At 47.8% G+C, this 7,466-nt stretch overlaps 1 long non-coding RNA gene across 1 annotated transcript; it reads right to left on the minus strand.

Annotated features, from left to right (window-relative positions):
- Positions 1 to 564: 564 nt before the first annotated feature.
- Positions 565 to 7,068, minus strand: LOC123521521. The gene is made up of 3 exons (XR_006679949.1): positions 6,910 to 7,068; positions 1,467 to 1,663; positions 565 to 648 (listed from the first exon to the last, which is right to left on the minus strand). It is a non-coding gene; the product is annotated as an uncharacterized LOC123521521 (long non-coding RNA).
- Between the last annotated feature and the right edge of the window lie 398 nt (positions 7,069 to 7,466).

The raw sequence follows: 7,466 nt of genomic DNA on the forward strand, positions 1-7,466 counted from the left end.
CAAGCAATAAGTTGGTAAGCCTTCCTGATACTCAGGATCCATGTATCACCTTGTGTTAGGCCGGGTTGACTAGAGAAACAAATCCACTGACATTCATATATGTATAAGAAAGAGCTTTAAATCAAAAAGCAATTGTATATTGAGAAAACATCTCAGCGCAGTCCAGATCAAGTCTATAATTCCGATATTAGCCCATATGTTCAATACTAGTCCAAAAATTCCTCTTTAAACTCGTGCAGCACATGCAATGATGCCCAGTGCAGGAAGATCACAGGCCGGTGGATGAAAAGTCTTGTGGATCCAGGGGCGGTAGAAGCTCCTCAGCGCTGACGTGGATCTCCACGTGGCTCCTCCAGTTCTCTGGGTGTCTCAACAGCAGGAAAGGGAAGGCAGATAGAGTGTGTGTCCCACCTCCAGGGAGGGAGAGAGGAAGTTCCCAGAATCCTCATGCCCACAAGGAAGCTTCAGGCTGTGACTTGATTGACAGGCTAGTCTCCGCCCCCTTCACTCTTCATATCCTCAAGTTGACAGAAGATTGTGTAACTACCATACATCTCCTTATTTCCACATCTTCAAAACGACTTCAGTAGAGGAGGCCTCGTCTCAGCTCGGGCCAGTTTCTCAGGTTGTGGAAAGATTAATCCGTTCCTGCCATATAACATTGCTCTACAGTTACCCCAAATCAATAGACACTCCAGAAGGATGCTCAATGAACATTAACAGAAATTCAAGTCCATACAGGTGGGAGGGGGTATGTTTGTCTCAGAGAAGGTGATTTCTCTTCTGTGGGTGGGTAAATCAGTCGGGGCAATGGGCCATTGGGAAAAGTGCTTAACATTACTTATAGAGACTCCCAAGGGGAGAATATACTCAACAGACGGCCCCAGTTAGGTACTTTGGACCAGAGCTTCTTTCTTTCAATTTTAGAACATTTTCTCCCCTCCCCCCTCTCCCACCATGATCAAATCACCTTTGAAATGAGTTATGTAATCACATTCAGGTCTAGTACATCCACTTCCTCCTGCCTTCATTGTTGACTCCCCAAATCCCCTCACCCTCCCCATCTCACCCCCCTCACCGCACCCCCTACACACCCCTGCATCAGTTATTATCTCTGTGCATCCACTCTCTGTGCTTCACAATTGGGAAGCCCAACAGAGACAAGGACTGTAACTCTTCGTGGGAGTATAAAGCCCTGTCTTTCTCCCTTGGAGTGGCTGGTAGCTTTGAACTGCTGACCTTGTGGTTAGCAGTCCAATAAGTAACTAGTATGCCATGAGGGCTCCAGTGTGCGTGGACCACTCTTTGTCATTTTAGGTAGTTAGTTGCTGCAGTGCTGACCGTGACTCACAATGGCCTTGTGTGGAAGAAATGCTGCCCTGCCTCATCCTGGGTCGTCGTCAGGGTCACTGTTAGCCAGTTAGAAATGGGCAACGGTGGGGAAAAGAAAACATTTCCCCTCTTACCTCTCCAGCACAAAGGAAGTTGAGGGTGAAGTTAAGACACATTTCCTCATTGATGCCAGAAACCTGAGATCGCGAAAAGGCTGGGCGGAGAAAGACAGGATGTTCACAATTCCTTCACGCCAGCTGAAGCGATTCGTGGGATGTGGGTCTGGAGACAAGGGCACAGCCTGAAGTCTGGGGTGCAGCGGTGCACGAACCTAGAAAGAGGAAGCAAACTACGGAGAACCAGCCAATAGCAGAAGAGCCACTGGAAAGCTAGCCAACAGTGGAGGTCAGCCATTAGCCGACCAAAAGGCCCAGCTCTACATTCCACCAGCCCCTTGGACTTAGCTAACTGGCCCTTTGCCTTTCTATTCCTAAGTCCCCTCTTCAATAAACTCACTCTTTCCGTTCAAACCTTTTCTCTGACTCTGGTCAGAATGTTGCCCCTCCCCTGGAATCTTCCTTCCAAGGTGGGTAAGAAGTGAGGAGTTTTGTTGTATGTTGTTGATGAGACTATGCACAATAAAATATACAGCAAATTTTAAAAAGCATACATGAATTCAACTGATGTCACATATGCAATGAAGTGACATTGATTACATTCTTTGGCTTGGGCAACCAATCTCACCCTCCTTTTCTGAGTGTCCCCTCCCCATGAACATCAATGCCCTGCCCTCTACGGTTCCTATTTAATCTTTCAGTTGCTCTTGCCACGTTGATCCCTTGAGGTGGATCTTTTAAAAAGCCTAAGACTCAAGGCAGACATTTTTTCACGAGTTAAGCAAAACTAGGATCTGACTTTAAGAAGACATCAGAGGCTATTTTTGGTGTGAGGTGTATAGACTATCTCAAGGCAATGGTTCCAGGGTTTCATTCAGCCCCCTTGGATCTAGACAGTCTATTAGAATTTGAAATGATGTTCTGTGTCACCCCCTCCCCTTTTTGGATCTGGATTCTTCTACAAAATCTGTGCTCAGAATGTTCAGTGATGGTAGTAGGGTGACATCCAGTTCTTCGGGGACTGCTGTGTAGCGAGAGATTTCCAACCTAAGGCACTCCGCTTCCAACACCAACCTCAGACAACGTTCTCTTGTGATCCGTAGGGTGTTTGCTGGCTAATTTTGGACCACTTCCGGGGTTCGAGTGTTTCCTCATAGCCTAGCGTAGTCTGGAAGGTCCCCTGAAAATTGTCCACCATAGATAAGCCTGCTGGTGTTTAAAACACTGCTGCAGAGCATCCAGCATGACAGCAACATGCAAGCCACCACAGTACAGCAAACCAAAAGGTGATGATATAATTGTATTGTGTTCCAAGAATACTCATTATTAGAATAAATCATTGTATGTTGAAAGAAAGACGGTACCTGTTTGTGATCTATGTACTTTGGTTAACTAATCTTTCTGAGCCTAGGACTCTATAACAGAAAGAGAGAGGGAGAGGGAGAGAGAGAGGGGGGAAGAGAGAGAGAGAGAGCGGTTATAGAAATAGTTGAAGAATAGGGTCTAACAAAACTCCCAGAAATGCGCTTCCTTATTCCTGTAAATATATAGCTCAATACTAAATTAATGAACCACTAGTCACTTGAATGCTACTCTATGTTTATATGTTTTAAGTTAATGAAGAGTTTTTATGAAAACTACCTGGACCAAAATTCTATCAAGTGACAACCACACTAATCTTGAGTTATTAGTCACCACCACATCTCTCCCCTCTTGGCAGGGCGTCTTTACCTGAGCCCTTCTCGGTCCTCATAGGGACTTGTAAGTGTATACCACAAGCCCCCAGCTGAGATAGGCATACTCTTTGCTACCTGCTGCTCAAGAATGACATAGTGCTGAACTTTCTGTCTGGTGACTTCACCAGAAGGAGAATTACAATGATGGTCTAGACAAGCGATTCTCAACCCGTGGGTCGCGACCCCTTTGGGAGTCCAGTGACCGTTCACAGGGATCGCCCAATTCACAACAGTAGCAAAATGACAGTGATGAAGTAGCAACGAAAATGATTTTATGGTTGGGGAGTCACCACAACATGAGGAACTGTGTGAAAGGGTCATGGCATTAGGAAGGTTGAGAACCACTGTGCTAGACACTTAACGGATCCAGTGACAGAAAAAGTTCTAGACTTGTCATATAGCCATCGCTCTCATATCTTGTCTCTTCCCTACTTCTCAACCAGTGACCAACCCACTGCCATCAAGATGATTCCAAATCGTAGCGACCCTCTATAGCACGGGTTCTCAACCTGGGGGTTGCGACCCCTTTGGGGGCCGAATGATCCTTTCACAGGGGTCGCCTAAGACCATGGTCTTAGGAACCGAGACACCGCTCCTCTATCTCCAGGGGGGTCCACCCACATGCAGATATGCCCACATATGGGGTCAGCACAACATGAGGAACTGTATGAAAGGGTCCCAGCATTAGGAAGGTGGAGAACCACTGCTCTATGGTGTTTCTGGAGCGGAATAACAGATAGCCTCACTTTTCTCCCACGGAGTGGCTGATGGATCTGAACCACGGACATAGAGACTAGCAGTCCAACCCTTACCCAATCGCATCACCAGGGCCTTTTCTTACTTGCAGATCTTATTTATCAGATCAGAGCTGGAAGTATTGGGCAGCTAACTACATTAGGGACAAAGGGGTTGTATAATGCCTGCACTAAATGAAAATTAGCTGTCCATGACAAAATAAAGGGGTTGACAAAAAATCAGGCACACTAATTAGACACCTATGGGAAGATCCAAACTGAGCACGCTCAGACACAAGACCATTAGGCCCAGGTAGAAGGTCCACCTGGGCACACAAAGTAGGCCCAACCTATGACATCACACAGGTAGGCTTAAACTCAGCCGATAGAATTAGCCAATACCCTCAACCCCGCCTCCTCAGCCAAAGGGGTTAATTACACAGGCCACCAGCTCCCCCTCTGGATCCCGGAGGATTCCCCAGGATGGCACACATAAGCTTCATACTCCTGCTCTGGTGTTCTTTCTGTGCGTGTCTCACACCCAGTTGCAAACCCCGCCGCTTCTGTGCTTGGCCTGGCATACTTTCCAGAAATAGTGTGCACCTTTTTGAGACTGTAATACCTGAAACTTTCCCTTTCCTTCATTAAAACTCACCTGGATTACGAAAGTGCTTCGGCTGCATGAATTCTTTCAGCGCTATGAAGCAAAGAACCGAGGTACCCCAGACCATGAAGCATGCCCATAAAGACATGTACCGAAGTTCAAATTGGGCGCACAATGGATTTTCATTGCATGAGAGATGTAGTGCTTCCATCAGAAATCAGGTAAATTATATTCCCAATGATATATGCCTCACTCACTCATGCTATAAATGTTCTTTCTTAACACATTGTTTTGCCCATTATTTTGCAAAAGAAAAAAACTGTCTGAGGGTCAAGCTTTGAGAAGCGTCTGCTGAGTCAGTGGGTTCCTGGGCACTCCCTCCCGTTTCTTGACAGTGGTGATTCTCAGCTTGGAGACCAGCCTTCACACAGGGTTTTTGCTGAGTCCTGGAAATTGAGAATGACTTGCGAAATCTCTGGGCCTGAAGGAGTCCCGCCCCCACCCTCTGGCCCTCTCCACCCCCATTGTTCTGGTTTTGATTCTTCGAGGCTTTTAATCACTCTATGAAATCATTGTATCCATTTGTTTCATAAATCAATGCGTATGTAGTGTTTGTGTCTGCCTACGCGAGAATGTGAGTTCCTAATGTTCGTCTAGCTCCCCAGGGCTCAGAGCTACTGGTGTGAAGACCATCATGCTGACGTGGAGTGCCGCCAAAGCCCATCGACCAGCCTCCACCAAGGGCTCCATCCTTTCCCCGCTCTACAAGGTCAGTGGTGCCAGGGGGAGCCATCCGGGGACCCCAGGAAACCGCAGAAAGTGTGCACCCCTTTTGTCATTTAGGTTCCCCAGGTGGAGCAAACGGTTCATGCCCTCAGCTGCTAACTAGAAGATTGGCAGTTGGAGTCCACGCAGAGGTGCCTCAAAGAAAGGTGTGGTGACCTATGTGTGAAACATTCATTCTAGAAAACCTTACGGAGGGCAGTCCGCCTCTGCCACGAGCCGGAATCCACTCAACCACGGCTGGTTTTACACGGTCTATCTCAGAATCTTTGCAACGGTTGAGCTCGTCGTTGCAGACACTGTACCAATGCATCTCATCAAAGGCCTTCTTCATTTTCATTGACCTTCTACTTTAACAAACTTGATTTCTGTGAAGACCAGATCAGGCCCTGAGCACCCAAGCCCCAGCAGAAAGAGGTCAGCTCATGAGCTGACCATTGCTTCGAACAAGACTCTAGAGTCTTGGCAGCTCTCCAAAGGACTAATTATCAAAGTTGTAACAGGAGTGCTGGTAGACTAACCAGAGCACCAAGGTTAAGATCAAGGAAAGGGCCCTGTTTGGGCATAAACTAATCGCCTGGCACTCTGCCACCATTTCCCTATGAAATGGGGCTTTGTCCCCAGATTGGGGTCTTCCTCAAAATGCAAGGCAAGGGGACTCACTTCCTGATTGAAGTGGACTGTGCTTATGGTCACACTCAACTCACGGAAGGATCGGCTTCACTCTTGTAAAGATAAACTGAGGCACAGGACGAGTGAGAGGTAAACTGAGGCACAGGGAGATGCACAAAGATAACTGAAAGCACAAAGGGAGAGCAGAAACAGAAATAGCTTTATAAGGGGAAGCTCCCTGTGAAGCCCCATGGTCTAGTCTAGCAAGTAGCCCAGGGGAGTCACGGGGCTTTGCCCAGGGTCTGAGGTTTTTAAAGGAAAGCAGGGAGAGGGAGGTCCATGCTGCAGGGGAAGGTTTTGACCCAGGATGTGAGCAGGGAGGTGTATGGCCTAGGAGGGCAGCGGTAAGGTTTATGGCCCAGAATGCAGTTTATCAGCTCTGGCAGGTAGGGTGTCCTGTTATCGGGGAGTCAGGCATCCCTGGCACTGTTTCTCAGTTTCCTCATTCCAGAAGGTAACTGCTGACCTTCGGGGACATGCAGGGCCTGCCTCAGCTTAGCCCAATCATTCCAGCCTTTTATTGATGAAAAGGAGCGTTGAGATCTGATCTGATTACTTCCTGCTGGTACGGGGCGAAGGGAGGAGGGATATGGGCTGGAATGGCCCGGACTAGCATCAGCAGGCAGGGGGCTGTAAGGCTGTAACAAGAGTTGGTTAACAGCTAGATTGGATATGTCTCTCATTCGTTCTCAAAGAAACTTAAAAAGACAGGGGGCTAAAAGTAACAGCAAGCAAATCGTTGCTAGGGGTCTTATTTGGGGCATGACGTAGGACATAATGGAGTTTGGGAACCAGGGGGTGGTTGCCGCGTTACTCCAGCAGTGACTTCTGATCTCTTCGGCCATGGTTTTTAGCACTTTGACATTTTGCTCAACTACTCCCAACTTATTCATATAGTAGCAACTTTTTTTTTTTAAGAAACATGCACTTACCTTCTTTGTCAGCTGTTAACAGATCCAATGCATGACGGTTCTGAAGGTTACCTGTGCCGGGGATGTAAGCTGTCGCTGCGAGGAGGTGCGAGACTGAGGTGGAGTCCATGACCAGCTGGAGTTTTGTGTTTGGAGCAACCTGTGCCCCAATGCCCTGCTGGAAATCCCTGCCGCTGCCAGGGAGGAGGCAAAACGAAGGCTTGCCAGGACAGGTGGGAATACAGCCCTGTGGTTTTGGGGAACAGAACTAGTTTTTAAATTCTACAGCCATTCGAACCCTGCTTGTCTACACCTGTGGTGTAGAACTAATAACATTATAACAGCACTCTTGCCGTTATCTTTGCAGGGAGGCCACAGCACTCCAGGGAGTAGACTGGCAAACAACAAAGGCACTTCCCACGGATCGCATCCTGACTCTAGGTCCTGCAGCTACAAGCAAAAAAAATCTCCCTTGTTGTCAACATAAACCTCCCTAGCTGGAGCCCTATGTATCTCCCACCGCCTCACCGACAAGCTGCGATTTCCCTGACCCAACTCCTTGGGTCTCAGAACCGCCC

Source organism: Echinops telfairi, unplaced genomic scaffold, assembly GCF_000313985.2.
Source record: "Echinops telfairi isolate 266 unplaced genomic scaffold, ASM31398v2 ScPeMD7_23;HRSCAF=83, whole genome shotgun sequence".
Classification (NCBI taxonomy): domain Eukaryota; kingdom Metazoa; phylum Chordata; class Mammalia; order Afrosoricida; family Tenrecidae; genus Echinops; species Echinops telfairi.